Below are 19,530 nucleotides of genomic sequence, written 5' to 3' on the forward strand. Positions count from 1 at the left end.
AATGTTTGGATTCTGAGGTTACAAAATTCTTAATGTTGCCATCAAAGTTCTGTGAAATTGCTCCACCAACTCATCAATTTGAGGATGGTAGATCAATGTTCCTAATGCTGTTACCCTCATTTAGACTGCACAGTCCTTTCCATAGTTGTAAAGTGAAGTTAGGTCCTTGGTCAGTAAGGATTTCTTGGGGTATAACCACCTGGGAGAGGAATTTCATATGCTCATTTGGTTCATGGCCAGAGTGCTAGAATTATACCAAGAGGGAAATAAACCTGGCTGGGTGACTTTGTCACCAAACCGTGCCTGTGGTTTTTCTTTATGAGTAACACTGAGGTCTGGTGAATGAGCAGGCTGCATTGTCTGTGAATATTGATAACACTGGAGCTCCAAGGACACAAGCACTGAGCAGCGTTACCAAGGCCACAACATTCCAGCCTTCAGCACTTGACAGCAACCAGCTGACACTCTGAGCCCAGTGGTGAACAACTCTACTGACTGGAGCAACTGAGTGACTGTTGTACCTTCTGCCCAAAGTGTGGTCACTGCCTCAGTCTCTGGAGTTCCACTGCTTATCCTTAGCCAAGCCTATGGACAACTTGCTGTGGTGAACGGGGAAGATTATGCCACCGAAGTTAAGGATTCTGTGACTTTCAGAGACCTCCGAGACATTTTCCACGTCAGCCCCAGGGCAGCGCACCAGAGCTATCAGCCAGTGGGAACCCCTGAGCTCTCAGCTGCCTTGGGTGGCCAAAGACCCAGCAGCTCTCAGCCCCCGCAGGCGGTGGTGGGACCCAGAACTGTGAGCTGCCACAGGCATCAGGGGCTCCCATAGCTTTGTGATTCTGGGGCTGTGGCAGTGGATCCAGAGCTCTGAGCTACTGGGGCTGCGGCAGGGGCCACGGAGCTGTTAGCCACGGTGGCAGCAGGTGCTAGACCCTCCCCATCCCGAAGTGGGGCTCAGGCTCTCATCCTCCTGACTGGGCTTTGATCCTCCCCCTGTCAGCTTCCCCACCCCCATTATTTTTAGTAAAAGTCACACACAGGTCACGGGCTTCCATGAATTTTTGTTTATTGCCTCTGACCTGTCTGTGACTTTTACTAAAAATAATTGCAACAAATTCTTAACCTGAGGCATGACTGATCATCTGGTCTGCCCTCGTTCCTGAGCAAAATTGTGTCATGGGCCAGGATAGCCACCCCCTGGCTGAACACATTCTGGAAGCTGTCCAGGGCTGTGGTCATTGCCGGCCCACTGACCTGGCTGGAAGTGTCCTCCATAGCCTCAGCTTTTTCTTCCCCTGTTCCTACCAGCTCTGCTAGTTCTACACATACTCTCACCAGGGTGTCAACCTCCACCTTCCCAGTCAGCCATTCCCCCGCTCCTTCACAACTTCACCAAAGTGGTTCCAGTCCCTCCCCAATATGACCAGAAAGGCCAGATATTGGAAATAATTTCCCTAATAAGTTTATTAAGGTTTAGCACAAGAATTCATTTATTAGTTCAAATGGAAATTGGTGTTGATTATCTCCTATTTACAATTACAAGCAGATACACACTTATGTGTTATAGAATCACAGAACAGCTGAGAGGTCATCTAGTCCTGTCCTCTGAAGTCAAGTGAGGACTAAGTATTATCTAGACCATCCCTGGCAGGTATTTGTTCAATCTGCTCTTAAAAATCCCCAATGATTGAGATTTCACAACCTCCCTAAGCAGTTTATTCCAGTACTTAACCACCCCGACAGCTAGGAAGTTTTTACTAATGTCCAACCTAAACTGCCCTTGCTGCAATTTAAGCTCATTGCTTCTTCTCCTTTTCTCAGAAGTTAAGACGAACATTTTTTTCTCCCTCCTCCTTGTAACAACCTTTTATGTGGCAGGTGGAGCAGTTTGTGGGGCGGTTGGAGTGGCCCACGGAACAGCGAGCGAGCGGAGCGGCTTGCAGGGATGGCTGGAGCGGCTCACGGGTCGGCTGGAGGAGCGGAGTGGAGCCATTCATGGTGAAGGCTGCAGCAGAACTCCACGGAGAGGCAGGGCAGTCGGCCCCAGACCATGTAAGGTGCTCCTTAACACCCTGTGTGCGCCCCCCCCCCCCATTTCCACCCAGGCTGGGCGGGGGTAAAACTCCGCAGATAAACTTTTGAAATCTGGTGCAGCACTGACCAGGGACAGAGACTTTGGGGTTGTTGGACTTTGGGGTAATTGGACTTAAGACCCTAAGGGGAAAAGGACATTGCCAAAACTGACTTGGTGGGTCTTTTGCTCATGGTTTATGTTATGAATCCTGTTTGTGGTGTTTCCCCAGTATGATGCCACATTGTTTCCCTCCTTTATTAAAAGGATTTTGCTACACTCAGACTCTGTGCTTGCGAGAGGGGAAGTATTGCCTCCTAGAGGCGCCCGGGGGGTGGTAGGTAATTGTCCCAGGTCACTGGGTGGGGGCTCGAGCCGGTTTTGCATTGCGTTATTGAAACGGAACCCCTGGATACTGAACCCGGCCCTTGTTGCTGCCAACTCAGAGGGGCAGAAGGGTTACACTCCGAATAACCCAGCAGAAAACACCCAGAGGGGTTTCCAGCTGCAACACCCTGGGAGAGCGTCTCTTAGAGCAGATTGCTACTGCCGACTAACGGGGCTGTTGCGGCAGAGGTTTAAGGTTGGGTGCTGGGTTCAAAGCCCCCCAGTGACTGGGGTCGTTACACTGCCAGTGGCGATCAGCAATCCCTAGCTGTTAGTGGGTTTGCGTCCTGCTTAGGAGAGACTGAGAAGACATAGCGCAGGAGCCAGGGGAAGCCAGTGACAGAGCAGAGCGAAAATCAAAGACAGAGCAAAACCAAGGGCAACCAGACGGCCCTCTACTGGATACTGCCCCCCCCACTATGCCAGCTCCCCTTTCTCCCCCCAGCGTAACTCATCTGAAACTGCTACGGATGGACCAAAAACTCATGGGCTTCTGCCTGGGTTCCAGCTGGTACTATCATCCGATCCAGACGTGCTCAAAATCCAGCTCCTGCCACGGCTCTGGCTAGCTTTGCTCAGAGCTACTCAGACTGGGGTAAACATTGCACTTCAGGCTGGTCACAAGTCATCCCACCAGCTTTGCCCTGCTCCAGTTCCCATCAGTCACACCTCTGCTGGGATCGCCCAAAGCTGGACACGGGCAATGGCAGAGAGGCGGAGGGGCAGGGCAGGGTCTGACATTGCAGGGCACACATGGGGCTTCGTGTGCCGCCCCTTTAAAGGGATGCTGGCCGGGGTGACAGCACAGAGAGTGGGTAATAATGGCAGGTGGTTGGTGTCAGCGGGCCGGGGGTGGGAAGGCAGGCCAGCCAGCGCAGTGCGAGGAACATCCCGGAGTGGCTCTTGGCGGGGTTGTAGCTGGGCCAGCCCTGGCTTAAGCTGCACCCTCCTTAGAGTGTGACGCCTCCACAGAGTGAGTATGGAGAGGCTGGGTGGAGGCAGATGGAGGGGGAGCCCCAAGGCAAAGCTTGGAGCAGCGAACACGGACTTGGAGAAGCAGCCTGACTGCTGGAGCACATGTTCCTTAAGAGAGTCCTTAGCATTTAAGAAGCATTGGACCAAATTGCCAAGAGCGGTCATTAATTTGAAGTGCCCAGCTTGAGACAGCCAGGCCTGAGTTTCACGTGTGCGGAGCGGCTGCAAACTGGAGTAGTGGGCGCTCCACACTTCTGGACATCAGGCCACGCGCTCAGAAATGAAGCCCCCCCCAATCAGTGGCCCTAATGGCTAGTTAGTAACTAGCCTTTCCGAAGCTTGGGGGTAGGCAGAATTATTTAACTGCAAGTGGCCCAGATGCTGCCCATCAGCAATTTGCTTTTCTTTGGCTCCGCTATAAATTCCAGCCCTTCGACTAAGGGACCAATTGTCTTGGAAAGCAGTTGGCTCTGGAGCTGGGGTCACTGACCCACATTCTAGGGAGAGGTGGGACGATCTGAACCGTTTGCACCCAGCTGACGATGGCCCCGTGGTTCCAGAGAGACGAAACTGACAGAACGCAGCTCCTCAAGGCAATGAGACCCACTCAGCTTCCAGCTCCCGTGGGGCTACATGAGACTCAGGGCTGTGGGGGTTGGGGTGGACTCCAAACCTCCCCCACATCAGGGAGTTGTTTAGATCACGATCCCGTTGACTCCAGTGGACTATTCTGACCTCCCTAATTCGCCAGCAATTAGCTTCCAAACGATATAGCACTAAGACGTGTCTTGGCAGAGACCCGCAGTCAAACTCAGGCTGGTATCAAACAAATTTGCAGATTCAGGGCCAAACGGGACAGAAAATCCCACCCATGACTCAGAGCCAGCATGCCTAATGCACCTGGAATTTGACCCCCACATTCTCCCACGACCCCAGCAGCACAAGCAACCTTCCCCCAAGCCCTGGGTCTAGACTCCAGATACCCCACCCGGCCTCCATCCTCCTGACCCATCCGAGGGGCCCAAACCTCACTTACTTCATAGCTTCCTGCCCCCTAGACACCAAATCTCTATGTCCTTTCTTCAGATCCCCCAGGATCACCCACTCCCCAAATCACCCATCGGAGAAGGAACTCCCTGCTCCCACCCCCTGGCCTGGAGGGGAGATGACCTCTCCCAGTCCCAGCCTGGGCCGGGGTATGTGAAACGCTGGCTCCAGGCCTGCGGTGCCTCTTGGAGGAGGCCGTGTGCTCTCCCAGTACAGCTCCTGCAGCACCCAGCCAGGCACCTGGGGATGCTGCCCAAAGCTCTGGCAGAGGTGGAAGGGGAGCAGGATACCCCTCCCCCATCCTTTCCTCCTGCATCCCTGAGTGGTTTTCTCTCCTTCTCCAGGCCATGGCTGTGGGCAGCCTGCTCTTCCTGGCGGTGCTGGTCATTGTGCACCACCCCTGAGGTCAGCGACAAGCAGGACCTGGCAGCGGTGCAGCGGCGCAGCAGCAGGAGCAGCGGCTGGCCCTGGAGATGACGCGCCTGCAGCTGGAGTGTGAGCAGAGGAACCAAGCGAAGAGGCCGGGCCCACACCAGAGCCTGGGGCCAAACCAGAGCCAGGGGGAAGACGGGGTCAAATACGTGGCCTGGGATGGGTGTCTCTGTATGTTCCTGCTCCTTATCCTGCTCTTTGAGCTCTGCAGGCCAAGCCTGGAGCCCGAGTCCAGCTACGACTCCAGCAGCGAGGAGGAGGAGGACGATGCCGAAGCAGGGCCCTGGTGCTCCTGCACCCGGCATCCCGACTTCCCCGACAGAGCGGCCCTGTGGCACTGTTATGAACTGCACCTCCAGGGAGTGTCTGAGGACCTGGCCAGTGTCAGGGACTCGAACCATAGACAGTTCCATTACATTATAAATCATGTATATTCACTGGAGCAACCCACCCCACCCTTTTCTAACAATTAAAAACTAGACACCTTTAATATACACGCATGCCTAGTCCCTTCTAATGGGCATTGTTTAGATGGATTTTCACGCGTGTGAAGATTCCAATTCTCTAAATACCTGCAGGTTTTAGGACCATAACGTACATGTAATATGCTGGGGTACCCTTAAGGGGTGAGGTGGAATGCTTAGACTGTCCCCCACCCATATTCCAATCACACACACACAGGAGGGTGCCCTGTCCACACTAGTGGCTCATAAACTGAGATCTTTCCTACAGGGTACTCACACAGGAGAGACTATCGAGGATGACCACGACTCTTCTACAGCTCTCTTCAGCAAAGAGCGTCGGCTAGTCTCTGGGAGACGGCACCGCTTACTCTGATTGCGTCCTGTGAGATGATCAGACTGTCAGTCGCCCACACGGAAAGGAAAGGGAGGGAAGATGGGTTCACACGCTCCTAGGGCCAGGTAGCTTCCTCGCTGGGCGATGCCAGGCCGAGTCAGCCCACCGTGGGTCACAGCTGTGAGGCAGGGCAGTGTGATAATCCCCATTGTACAGATGGGAAACTGAGGCACAGAGCAACTAGCGCTAGATTCACAAAAGAATGAGCATTGCAGTGCCTAATGTTTAGGTGCCTAGAAAGTCACAGGCACAACAGTGCGATCCCCGAAGCCTGAGCAAGGGCCCTAGGTGCCCTATAAAAGGCAGGGGAGAGAGAGAGGCTCTTAAGAATGTGATCCACAAAGCCAGCAGGCAAGATGCTAATGGGAGAGGAGGTGCCAAGCCCCACCCCACCCGCTCTCAGAGATATGCCTGTGATTCGCGAACCAGGGAAAGACAGGTGCTCGCTGCCTGATTCGCCTGTGGGGCCCAATCCGGTAGGCTGCCTGGAAGAACACAAACCGGGTGGGAGAAGAAGGCTCTCCTTCACAGTGCAGAGCCAGGGTCCTCACCAGGGACGTGACCCAAGTTCCCCCTCCCTGAGGAGGAGAAGGGGTTCCAGCCGGGATCTACCACCTCTTGGGGGAGCGTCCCAATCACTGGCTACTGGGGGAGTCTTGTTTTTCCCTGGCCCAATGAATATTTCACTGACTCCTCACAGCCGAGCCTGATTGAAAACTTTGGACTCCTGCCCTTCCTTTCCACAGCGAAAACCCCACCGATTTCAGCAGAAGTCTCTCTGGGTGGCAAATGTCCGAGTTTAATCAGCAGGGCTGAACTGTGAAAGGGGAGGGGGCAGCCCGGCCCAGCTGCCCTCGGAGTCACTAAACCTGCACCCCTCACTCTGCTCTCACTCGGGGTGGAGGGAAAGACCATCCAGGCACAGACGTACTCAGCTCTGAGCTGCCGGCACTTCCAGCAGCACTGGGAATGGGCCTTTAAAACTCCCTGGAAAAACCACCCACGGAAACCAGGCCCAGCTAAACACAGCTCTTGGAGTCATGGCCGATAGTTCCACAATGTGTTATTTACCCCTTCACAGAACACCAGAACCAGGGTCACACAAGGAAACTAATAGGCAGCAGGTTTAAAACTAACACAAGGAACTGGATGACGAGGGGATGGATCACTCAACAAATTGCCCTGTTCTGTTCATTCCCTCTGAAGCATCTGGCACTGGGGACTGTCAGAAGCCACGATACTGGATCTGCGTGAAATGACTGGGTGGTCTCAGTCCTGTTTCAATCTGGCAAATCTCATGAATAGTCTTATCTCAGCTACCTAGGGCTGAGTGAGCATAGAACTCCAAACCACCATCTCTCCCCAGGAGGTGGCCCCTCCAGGTAATGGCTGAAGGACATTGATAAGGGATGATGGTACGTATGGAAATATTCCACTGCTGATACCTGCGCTCTGTGAGCAGAGCATATTGGTCACCAGCCTTCACCTTGTTTAGCAGCAGTAAGTTGACTTTTAAGAATCCCAAAGGACCCGCTGCAGAGCTGAGAATCTGCAGCAGCTGAGTCTGCCCGGAAGGTCTTTGGCAATGTGGGAAGATGACGAACTATGCAATAGTTAACTTGCCAATGCATTGGAATGTCCCAACCAGCTTCTGTTAACTGGCTAATTCACTAGGTTGCACTTTGCCCTCAGCCTGGTGATGAAGCTGTGGAATAGGCTGTGGGCACGTTGTGCAGCTTTTAATGACCTTTGGTACTGCCCAGCTGGCGCGTTGAATCAAAGCTGCTGAGCTGTTGCAGAGGCCGATGTTCCAATGGTCGCCCCAGCCTTTCATTCCAAGGTCACAGACATGACTGCGTTTTACTGCACTGGACCAAAGCCTGCTGTTCCAGTGCGGTGAGATAACAGGAGCATGAATTAACGGAGCCGCAGGAACTTGGCGTGAATGTGTCACTTGGACAGGTGCTGTACCCAGAATGATTCACTGCTTCGCACCAAATGCGGCTAAGAAAACGTCTGTGGGGAATTGGATCAAGGGCAATGTTAGATGGCATCAGATGAAGGAGTTTCCAAGGGCGATTTGAAGGCCCAGGGAGAAGATGATGATGATGCAGACGCCATTATGCCAAGTAGCAAAACCCCAAGGTCATCACATCAGCGTCAGAGAGAATGTCGGTTATTAAGGAAACGGGGCAGGCCAAGTATCAGACCTGGGAACAGGCTCCAGGGCCTTTGGCCTCTAGGCCCCTGGTTCAAAAGGGCCGGGCGAGTCGATCTCAGCTGGAGTCCGATCTCGGGTAGGAAGTTCTCCAGCTCAGGAAGGGCAGTGTCTCATTGGGCACCATTTGGCAGTGCAACGACTGGTGAGCTGTGGAGACTGAACTCCCCTCTCATCCTTAATATGGTAAAGGCACGTGGGACTGTTAGACACCAGCAAACCCTCCGGCTCAGCACTAGCTGGCAGCTCCTGGGAATCAGCGACTTCTGAGCAGGTTCTGATGCTTCATAAAGCAGCTGCCTCTCCACCAGCAGGGGTTTCTGAGCCAGAGCTCTGTGGTGCATTGAGCAGGTGCTGGGTGGTGCTGGTGGCCTGTGATATACTGGTAATGATCCGCTGGTCCCTTCTGCCCTTAAACTCTATGACATAAATACATCCCGGCCTGGAGTTAGAAACAATTTCCTTGTCTCCTGACCCACTGTTTCATAACTCCACCTAAAGGATGCCTGGCACGCGCTCCCCAGCCTTGCCTGTGACAGGCCAGCTCTTCTCACAGGGTACCAGCCGGGCACCTCTGCAGCCAGCCTGTGGCGGCTGCAGCTAATTATGAAGTTAATACTAGAGCTGCTAACACCCAGTCCCCTTTCACCGCCTGCCATTTATTTTGCCATAGATCAGTCATTTATCAGAGGCCCACACACACTTCCTAGAGATCGCCTGGCCCAGATTTATCATCCCCCCTGCGGTCAGCACTCATTGTCCTGGGAACGTGATGAATAGTTATAGCTTTTCTTTAATGAGCTGCGTGTGTGTGTTGGGGTTCCCTTATCACTGCCCCACAGCAGCCGTCTGCCCCCAGAGAACGCTCCTGAGAGCCAGCACTTTTAGACGAGATGGAAATCCCAGGCCTGGAATGCTACAACCTCCTCTGTTTGCTGGGACCAGCTCTGACAGCCCCGGGTCTGGGCGAAGGGGGTCCCGCAACACCACAGCCCAGCTTTTCTCAGTGTGTAGCATGGGACAATTGGGGCATTTCTTTTCTCCCTCTTCCAGCACTGACCATGCGCTGGGGTATCAGTCACTGTTATTAGTGCAGGTCTCCTGGGAGCTAGGGATGGTTGTTCTCCTCCTCCGGTTGGATTTATTCTCACTACACCTGGTTCACCCCCGGGCCAGGGCCAGGGCCAGCTTTGTTAAGGTGTTTACGCACCTAAAGATGCAGATTTCTTGTGGAATTTTCCAGTCAATGGGAGTTAGACACCCAGATCCTCAAATGTAGTTAGGTGCCTAACTCCCATTGCTTGCATCCGAAGAAGTGGGTGTTCACCCACGAAAGCTCATGCTACAAAACATCTGTTAGTCTATAAGGTGCCACAGGATTCTTTGCTGCTAACTCCCATTGGTTACAGTGGGAGTTAGGCACTTTGTAACAGGGTGGTTGCCCATGGGCTGGAGAGCCTGGGGCCAAGCCAGCCCTGAGGACCTGATGAGCCCCAGCGGAGAGCAGGAAGCGAGTTCCTATCTCTATGCACAAGGCAGCAGGGAGCTGCCAGGGGGCAGGTGATGGGGAGAAGTAGCTGGGGGGCAGGCCGGATAGTAACCTGGGGGGATGCTCAGGAACAGATGCCTGAGATGCTGTATCTGGCGTGAAGATGCAGCAAAGACTGACTCCTGCAGAGACACTGAACTGGGAACCAGCTCTGGCCAAGAGGGCTGGGAACCCCCAACTAAAGGGAGAGAGACACTGAACTGGAGGGCCAGCGTGTACCTGAGGACTGAATAATTTGGGCCCCAAATTTCCCCATGGACTGTGTGGAGTTTTTTTGCGGAGCTCTGTGAAGGAGAAAACAAGGGTGGGGCACTGCGGTGGCAGGAATAGCAGGATTTGGGTATCAAAATAAGCAGGATTGTTTCTAGTGGGGTCAGTTCTTGGCCTTATGCTAGTTAACCTTTTTATCAGTGGAAGAAAACAAAATCATCACTGATAAAAGTTTGCACACAACACAAAAACTGGGGGAGAGGTAACCAGCGAAAGGACAGGTCACTGGTACAGCATGATCTGGATCACTTGGTGAACTGGGAGCAAGCAAACAAGCACCCCTGGCCACAAGGAGGCGCTGCGGAGACAGTAAGCAACTGACCTGGTTACACACCTAATTACCATGGAGGATCTGGGGCCTAGGCACTTTTGAAACCCGAACAGGCTCCCACCTGCATCCCGTTAAAAATTGGATGTGGTGGGTACGTCTACACAGAAGCTGGGAGGTGTGATTCCTAGTGCTGCACTTGTCAGCCTTGCCTGAGCTAGCACCTAAAAATGGCACCCTGGCTGCCCGGTGCCCGGGGGCGGGGTGGGATTGTACTCCAGCAGCTACCCCGTGCTGCCGCGGCCATGCCGCTATTTGTAGGCGCTCACTCAAGCAGAGCTAGCGGGTGTGTGTGGGAGTGACACCCCCCGGCTGCTGTGTAGACACACTCTAAGTGACGTGCCAAGGGTCATGCAGAGTGCCTGTGGCGGAGCTCCAGCCTCATACTTGAACCGTTGGATGGTCCTTCTGCCAAAGCCGCTACGGGGGGAGGGTGGCCACTCCCACGTTCCCTGAACACGGCATGCCCTTCGAAAGGGTGGCCCCTGTCCAGTGCTGGACAAAACCACGCCCGGCTTTGTGTCTGTAACAGACGGGGCACAGACCAGCCGGCTTAAAACCAGCCCTGAGCCAGGCAGAGGGCTGGGCCCAAGCTGTTTGTGCCCTGTATCTTTTCTAGGTTGCTCCTGGAGGCAGCAGGAGGCGTGAGCCCGGTGCCAATCCGCTTCCTGCCAGACCTGGACCTAACATGCAGGCCAGCTGTGCAGGCCCCACATGTGCTGGTCCACAGGGCCCCGGGTCGGAGAGATCAGCTCTGCCATGGTTCCTCCTGGGGCCTGGCTTGCTCAGAGGAGGGTAGGGGGCAGGTTGCAGAGACAAGGCGAGTGCGGTTACTCATTAGCCCTTCTTAGCCTGGAGGAGGGAGGTGCTTTGCTGGCCAGACACTTCCCCAAACCGGTTCTGCACCCAGCCAGGCTGACTCAGCAGCTGCTCTCCACTGCCCTTGCAGGTCAGGAGAACGGTCTCCCCACACCCTGCTCCTGCTCCTCTTCCACTGCCCCATCTGGGCACAGCTCCCTGCACCCCGCAGACCCCCCTTTGCCTGGAGCCACAGCCCAGGGGCCCTGCTGGGCAGGGCCGGACCAGCGAAACCAGCGTGATGGTGAGGATCTGCCTCTGGAGGAAACTGCTTCTGGCCTCTCCGGGAGCAGGGGTGAGGTGAAACCCCTGGTTGCGGCTCTGCAGCGCGGGGATAATCCAGGGGTGGCTGGGGTGCAGAACACACGTGGGGAGTTTTTAAATTGTAACTTTGAGGTGGAGGGTTGGACAAAAATGCCTCTTTGACCAACACCCAACTTGTGGATGAAACAAACAGGCGCCACACCCCAAACCACTTTGCTTTTGGTACCCAGTGGTCAGGACTGGGGCTCAGGAAAGCAGAATTATTTTGGGCATAAGCTTTTGTGGATAAGAAAACCCCATGAAAAGCCTACCCACGAAAGCCTGTGCCCGAATAAATCTGTTGGTCTTTAAGGTGCCACTGGACTCCTTGTTGTTTTTGTGGATACAGACTAACAGGGCTCCCCCTCTGAGCCGCAGCATTATTTGGTGATGACTGATTAGTTGTAACAAGCGCGTGTTTGAAAATGGAACATTCTTGTTTAACCAGACACCGAGTTTTTGGTTCAGTTTTCGTTTAGGTTTTCAAAGTAAAAAAAAAAGCCATGGGGAATTTTAAAACCAGTGAAAACCTTTGCAAAATGTCCCCCCAGAACTGACTTGGTCTGGCCCAGCAGCTGTAATTCAGAAGCTGTTGGGGGCTGGGATTTAGTGCTGAGAAAGGAGGGGGGAACTGCTGCTGGCCACTCCCCAAGCCCCTGGCCCTGGAGGAGTCCCCACCCCACCCAAGGAATCTGTCTCAGGGCAGGTGTCTGAGATAGGAGATAGGTCCTGGCTGCTTGCTGGGAGCCCCAGACAATGCAATGACAAGGGGCCTTATTTGTACAGCCTCTCAAAGACAAACTGGGTCTGCAGAGTGCAAACACAAAGCTAAACTCCCCATGCAATAGCAAAGGGGGCGTGAGAGTGTGTCAGGAGTGCAGCAGATGGGGAGACCATGCAGCAGGGCTGTTCTTGCACAAACAGTGCTGAGACTGGGGGCAGAGTCGGGGGGCAGGGCTCAAGAGAGGATCTGAGGAGCGGAGCTGAAAGAGACAAGTGAGAAGCAGCCTTGGGGTTCTAGTCCAAAGGGGGTGTCTACGCTGCAGCTGGGAGCGAGCCGCCCAGCCCAGCTCCACAGCCACAAGCCAGTGCACAAACAATCGCTGGGACTCCGCACGGTGATTGCTAGCAAGAGTCTGTCTGCCTGGGCTGGGAGGCTCCGTCCACCTGCAGTGAAGACAGACCCTGGCTTTCCTCCCTTGTAATGCTGGGATGGTGAGGACTTTGTAGCTTGGCAACTGGGGTCGGAGGGTCTCGAGCTGGTGTTGAGGCAGTAGCAGGTTCTCAGAGGGAGGGTTATATGCGGTGGGGATGTATAGGAGGGGGGCGGGGGAGATGACCATGCCTTGCAAATCCAAGAGTTGCAGTTACAGATCCGGCTGGACGGGGCCACACCGGCTTTTCATGGGGCCCATTTGCAGAGGGATTTCCCTGTGGAGGGCCCATTTCCCCAGCAGGAGCAGCAACCTCGCTGGCGTTAAGGACTCTGCATGGCCCAGCCTCCCAGGCTACGCCCAGGCGCTGCTCAGCTTTGAGCCCAAGCCCCTTTCCGTCCACACACGCATCAGGCTGACCTGGGTCAGCGAGCACCCAGGACCTGGCTCCTAGGTCCTGGCTGGGGCATGGGTCAGAGCTGAGCCCTGCTGTGACTCGGGTCCATGCCCTGTCGTCGTGCAGTGTGGACGCAGGCCCAAGTCAGAAGGTCGGCGTAGCGCAGAGGGACAGCTAACACAGCTGGGAGACGCACTAACACAGGCTCACAATGCAGCGTGGACACTCGAGTGCAGGCGCGGAAACGCCGAGTCCACAAGCCTGGATCGGCAGCCCCGGGTTTAGAGACAGTGTGGATGCACCCCAGGGAGCTGGGTGGCCATACAGGGGTTTGCAGCTGCAGTTAGAGAACCGTTTACAAAGGCAGCTTCTGGCAGGCCAGGGATTGCCAGGGGGAGCCGGGGGGATCAGGCGTTGCTGTGTTGAGCGAGCTGTGGTCAGCCCACTGATAGGAAAGGAGCCTTCTGGGCACCCAGGAGCTTCCTGCGTCTTTGTGTTGGTGCCCACTTTGTAGCGTTTCGGGGTGAAAGTGACCATTCTCCAAAGCCCGAGGCCAGCTCCACGCCGCGGGGCCAGTAGGATCCCGTCCGAGCCTAGGCACGGACTTGGGCAGCTACCCCTCCCACGCTGTCCTTGGCTCTGATCCAGCTAGTGCAGGTGCGTCTACACCGGCCGTTACCTACACCCCAGCTCCAGTGCACATCCCGCTGTCCTGGTGGGAGACAGCAGAGGGTGTTTCAGTAACAGCAGGGACAGCACCTTCCATCCGCGCCTCTCCTCCCCTTTCTCTCTCAGTCCCAGCGCCATCACTAGAGCTGGCCGGAGAAGGGAATTTCCATTGCCCAGTCAATTCCGCTGGGTCGACATTTTTGTTCCATTTTGCATTAGAATGAACATCGACCTGGCAGAATTTCCAGCCAAATGGACCGATCCATTCGGTGCTGCCTGCTGGGCAGCCAGCCAGCGGACATGCCAGGGAGCCAGGCAGCAGGCCTGCCTGCTTTCCTGCCAGCCCCACCCGCCAGCTCTGGCTGGCCGGTGGGTGGGCTGGCCGGCGGGCTGCAGACTGGCCTCCAGTGAAAGCTTTAAGGAATTGACACGTTCCCGGGAACATTTCAGTTGCTTCAGGTCAGCATCTTTGTATGGAAAACTGTTCCCTGGAAAAACTTTCAACCAGCTCTACTCCTCTGCAATGGCAGCAGCTGCTCGCTATAAACGGGGGGTGGCGGGGCATTCTGGCACCTTGCCTGTGCCCCCCTCAAAGCCCATTTCCTTCTGTGGGTGACACATGCCACGTCAGACTGTCACCCCTCAACCTGCACCCTGCAAACCAGGGGCAGAACAGGGCAAGTCAGGGTGTTAGCTGGGGGCTTCGCACATGGAGCAGTCGGGGTGTCAGGGACGGGAGGGGTGCAGGTTGGGTGCTGAGCGGGGGGCAGTGGGGGTGTCAGGGGTAGATGGGGAGCTGAATGGGGGCTCTGCATGGGGAGCGGGGGCAGTTGGGAGTAGGAGGAGCAGGGTGGGAGCTCTGCATGGGGAGCAGGGGGCAGTTGGGGTGTCAGGGAGGAGGAGCGGGGTGGGTGCTGAGTATGGGGATCATGGGGGCAGTCAGTGTGTCCAGGATAGGAGGGGAGTGGGGTGGGAACTCTGTGTAGGGAGTGGGGCAGTGTTTGGAGTAAGAAGGGAGCGGTGGGGTGCTGAGCCTGGGGAGGTGGGGGCAGTGGGGGTGTCAGAGGTAGGAGAGGAGCAGGGTGGGAGCTCTGCATGGGGAGCGTGTTTGGGGTAGGAGGAGCAGCGTGGGGCTCTGCACAGGGAGTAGTCGCGTTGTCTGGAATAGGAGGAGTGGTTTGAGGACTCTGCGTAGGGAGGAAGTGTTTGGTGTAAGAGGGGAGCAGGGGTGCTGATCCTGGGAGCGGAGGAAGTGGGGGTGTCAGGGGCAGGAGGGAGCAGGGTGGGGGCTCTGCATGGGGAGCAGTGGGGGTGTCAGGTAGGAGGAGCAGGGTGGGGGCTCTGCATGGAGAGTGGGGGCAGTGGGGTGTCGGGTAGGAGGAGCAGGGTGGGGGCTCTGCATGGAGGCGGGGGCAGTGGGGGTGTCGGGTAGGAGGAGCAGGTTGGGGGCTCTGCATGGAGGCGGGGACAGTGGGGGTGTCGGGTAGGAGGAGCAGGGTGGGGGCTCTGCATGGGGGCAGTGGGGGTGTCGGGTAGGAGGAGCAGGGTGGGGGCTCTGCATGGAGGCGGGGACAGTGGGGGTGTCGGGTAGGAGGAGCAGGGTGGGGGCTCTGCATGGAGGCGGGGGCAGTGGGGTGTCGGGTTGGAGGAGCAGGGTGGGGGCTCTGCATGGAGAGCGGGGGCAGTGGGGGTGTCGGGTAGGAGGAGCAGGGTGGGGCTCTGCATGGAGCGGGGGCAGTGGGGGTGTCGGGTAGGAGGAGCAGGGTGGGGGCTCTGCATGGAGGCGGGGGCAGTGGGGGTGTCGGGTAGGAGGAGCAGGGTGGGGGCTCTGCATGGAGGCGGGGGCAGTGGGGGTGTCGGGTAGGAGGAGCAGGGTGGGGCTCTGCATGGGGGCAGTGGGGGTGTCGGGTAGGAGGAGCAGGGTGGGGCTCTGCATGGAGAGCGGGGTACAGTGGGGTGTCGGGTAGGAGGAGCAGGGTGGGGCTCTGCATGGAGGCGGGGGCAGTGGGGGTGTCGGGTAGGAGGGAGCAGGGTGGGGGCTCTGCATGGAGGCGGGGGCAGTGGGGGTGTCAGTGGTAGGAGGAGCAGGGTGGGGCTCTGCATGGAGGCGGGGCAGTGGGGGTGTCGGGTAGGAGGAGCAGGGTGGGGGCTCTGCATGGAGGCGGGAGCAGTGGGGTGTCGGGTAGGAAGAGAGCAGGGTGGGGGCTCTGCATGGAGGCGGGCGGCAGTGGGGGTGTCGGGTAGGAGGAGCAGGGTGGGGGCTCTGCATGGAGGCGGGAGGCAGTGGGGGTGTCGGGTAGGAGGAGCAGGGTGGGGCTCTGCATGGGGATCTGGCAGCAGTCAGGGTGTCAGGGATAGGAGGGGAGTGGGGTGGATACTCTGCGTAGGGAATGGGGAGGTTTGGGGTAGGAGGAGCAGGGGGTGCTGAGCCTGGGAGTGGGGGCAGTGGGGGTGTCAGAGGCAGGAGGGGAGCAGGGTGGGGGCTGAGCACGGGGAGCGTTTGCCAGCGTGTCTCTGGAGTTTTCCCTGCTCCCACAGCCGTGCTAGACATGGGACCCCATCGTGCTGCTGCTGCTGGTGTGTTGACCCTGTTAGGACACAGGGTTGGCGAGAGGCTCTGGATTGACAGCCCCTGAAGTTCATTATTCCCCTGGAAGCTGTTCAGCAGAGGTAGCTGAGTGATCTCCACCCCCTGGAGTGGCTGACTCGGCGAGGAGACGTTGGTTCACTCTCCTGTCCAAAGCCCAGTGCTAGTCCCCATTGTCAGCGCTGGGCTCTAGGCGTCAGGTGCAGGCCAGCCGTGACCTGCACATGGCCTGGCCGCTGCACAGCCCTCAGCTGGTGATTACTAGGGGCCGTTCGCCGCTCCGGATCTGACCTGCAGAGGCAGGCTGGGTATCTGGTTATCCTGATCCCATTGTCCCCTCTCCTCTGGTTTTGACCATGGTGCTGTCAAGGGAACATAGGAACAGCCAGGCTGCATCAGACCCAAGGTCCACCTAGCCCCGTGTCCTCTCTCTGACAGTGGCCAGCGGCAGAGGCTTCAGAGGAAGGAGTAAGAAACCCCACAGTAGGTGTGTATGGGATAATCTGCCCCCAGCTAGGTCACCTCCTGGTCTCTCATAGTTAGAGACTGGCATAGCCCTGAGCGTGAGGTCAATACTTAATATCCCTTCCAGGATTCCGTTGTCATTAATTATGAACGCTCTGGATATGCCTGATGTCCATATAAATATTCAGATCATTTTGCAATGTTGTTCAGTTGTTTACCTCAATAGCTTCCTGTGGCAGGGAGTTCCACAGTTTAATCACATGTTGTGTGAAAAAAATCATTCCCTTTGTCAGGTTTGATTTGTTTTTGTCCTAGGTTCATGGGCAGGGAGGGTTCAAGTTCCAGAACTGGGCTAGGACCTACGGCTCCTCTCCAGAACTGTACTTCCAGCCAACGTCGGTGGAGGAGATCAAAGAGGTAAGAAGGAGGTTTCAGTCCAACAGTCCGTTGGAATAAAAAGCCAAGGCAGAATGGGTAGGTGGAAGGTTCAGGGCTGAGGTATCTCCCTTCCTTCTGAGAATCAACCCAGCCCTCACCAGGAATGCAGAACAACCACCGAAGCCTCCGAAGTACAGAGCATGGGCTCCTCTCAGAGATCCCAAGGCCAGAAGGGATCATGGCGATCATCTAGTCTGGCCTCCCGTATAGCACAGGCCAGAGACCTGCCCCAGAATAATTCCTGGAGCAGAGCTTTAAGCCGAACACCCAGTCTTGATTTAAACATTGTCAGTGATGGAGAATCCGCCTGCAGGTTCTTAGAACCGTCCCTCTCCCTGATCAGAGCCACGTCTTGAACTAAAAGAAGCAGGAGGAGGGGGAGGAGAATCCGCATTCCAAAGCAAAACGGCCTTTTTAGACTCAAGGTGAAATTCTGGGGGACGCAACACGAGGTCTAGGCACCACTTTAGTCCATTTAAGGGGTGCCTGAACCTCAGGCTGCCATCTGCATGTGGAGGATTTCGCCCCCTGGGGATGGTCAGTGTAAATACACCAGCTACTGCCCCTTTGAGGATAAGTGGCTAGATTTTATTTTACTGGGTGCACATGCGTTAGCAACGTTGTCCTCTTTATTCACCTGTGCTGTGGTAAAGCTTTGCTCCCTCTAGTGGCTGGAGGCCTAGAGAGGACAGCACTGTTACCACAAGCGTTTGCTGTGTTCTAATCTCATCCAGCTCAAATGGTCTCACTGCTACTCTTGTACACAAGTGTCCTGGGTTCGAGTCCTCTGCACAGCTGGTTCTCCATGTGCTCCGGGCTCAGAGTGCCTTTGAAAAGCAGCCAGCACTCACAGTGTGATGTCTTTGCAGATTTTGGATCTGGCCAGGCAGCGGAGTAAGAGGGTGAAGGTGGTCGGTGGTGGACATTCCCCTTCGGACATCGCCTGCACAGATGACTTCATGGTTCAAATGGGGAAGATGAACAAGATCCTCAAGGTACTGTAGGTCCCTGTTTTGCCAGGCTGCGGGATCTCCCCAAGGTGTTATGGGTTGGGGACACATTGGTGTAACAGTCCTGTTAATGCAAATCAGTAATTATTGTGTGTCATAGTCGTAGCAATAACAGTGAGAGCTGATCCAAAAAAGGGGAAGGGGGGGGGAATCACACAATTTTTTTAACATTTTATCCCATTTGGAATTTTCTGGAGGGAAAACCTCAAATTTTGAAATGTCCCAAAATAAAGAACTTTCAGGCAACTCTCCACCTGGTCGAAAAACCAGGGGTGCAGGAGGAAATTAGCAAAAGTCACCTCAAAATTATGCCTCATTTTAAACCCTAAATTCATCACATTGTGACCAGCTGTATATAATAATAAAGTAGTGTTGCTTTAATCTGTGCTTTGCTCTCACACACACTTTACAATCAACATCAAAATGGCCCCACTGGGTCCGACCAAAGGTCCATCTAGCCCAATATCCGGTCTTCCGACAGTGGCCAATGCCAGCTGCCCCAGAGGGAATGAACAGAACAGGGAATCATCAAGTGACCCATCCCTTATTGCCCAATCCCAGCTTCTGGCCAACAGAGGCTAGAGACACCATCTCTGCCCATCCTGGCTAATAGCCATAGATAGTCCTATCCTCCATGAATTTATCTAGCTCTTTTTTAAACACTGTTATAGTCCTGGCCTTCCCAACATCCTCTGGCAAGGAGTTCCACAGGTTGACTGTGCATTGTGTGAAGAAATACTGCCTTTTCTTTGTTTTAACCCTGCTGCCTATTCATTTCATTAGGTGACCCCTAGTTCTTGTGTTATGAGAAGGAGTAAATAACACTTCCTTATTCACTTTCTTCACACCTGTCATGATTTTATAGACCTCTATCCTATCCCCCCCTCCCCTGTCATCTCTTTTCCAAGCTGACAAGTCCCAGTCTTATTCATCGCTCCTCAGACGGAAGCTGTTCCATACACCTCGACATTTTGTTGCCCTTTTCCGTACCTTGTCCAAGTCTAATAGATCTTTTTTGAGATGGGGCGACCACATCTGCACATAATATTCAAGATGTGGTTGTACCCTGGATTTATACAGAGGCAACATGATATTTTCTATCCCTTTCTTAATGATTCCCAACATTCTGTTTGCTTTTTTGACTGCCGCTGCACATTGATTTCTGCCCCCCTTCCCTCCAGCTCTCCTCTGTGGCAGGGCAGGGGGCAGGTTGTAGCTGTCTGGGGCCTGGCACTGACAGATTGGGATAGCTGGGGGCGGGTGGCCCCACAGGGAACACTGCTCATTCTAAGCTAATAAATCACCAGAGCTCAGTCATTACTGATAATCAGCAGCAGCTTTTAATTAAAGGCAAGGCCTGTTCCCTGATGGCTTTTGCTCTTAGGGACTGAAATAAATAGCTTGCAATGTTAATGAATGGGCTGTGGAACAACAAGGGTAGAAACATCTCTGTTAGCCTGGCTGAGCAGTGACAGCAGGGCTTACAGGGCATAGGCATGATCCAGAATAGA

General features: G+C 55.2%; 1 pseudogene; it reads left to right on the forward strand.

Annotated features, from left to right (window-relative positions):
- The first annotated feature begins 10,217 nt into the window (after positions 1 to 10,217).
- Positions 10,218 to 19,530, forward strand: part of LOC120392927 — a 36,983-nt pseudogene continuing 27,670 nt past the window's right edge.

Source organism: Mauremys reevesii, unplaced genomic scaffold, assembly GCF_016161935.1.
Source record: "Mauremys reevesii isolate NIE-2019 unplaced genomic scaffold, ASM1616193v1 Contig125, whole genome shotgun sequence".
Classification (NCBI taxonomy): domain Eukaryota; kingdom Metazoa; phylum Chordata; order Testudines; family Geoemydidae; genus Mauremys; species Mauremys reevesii.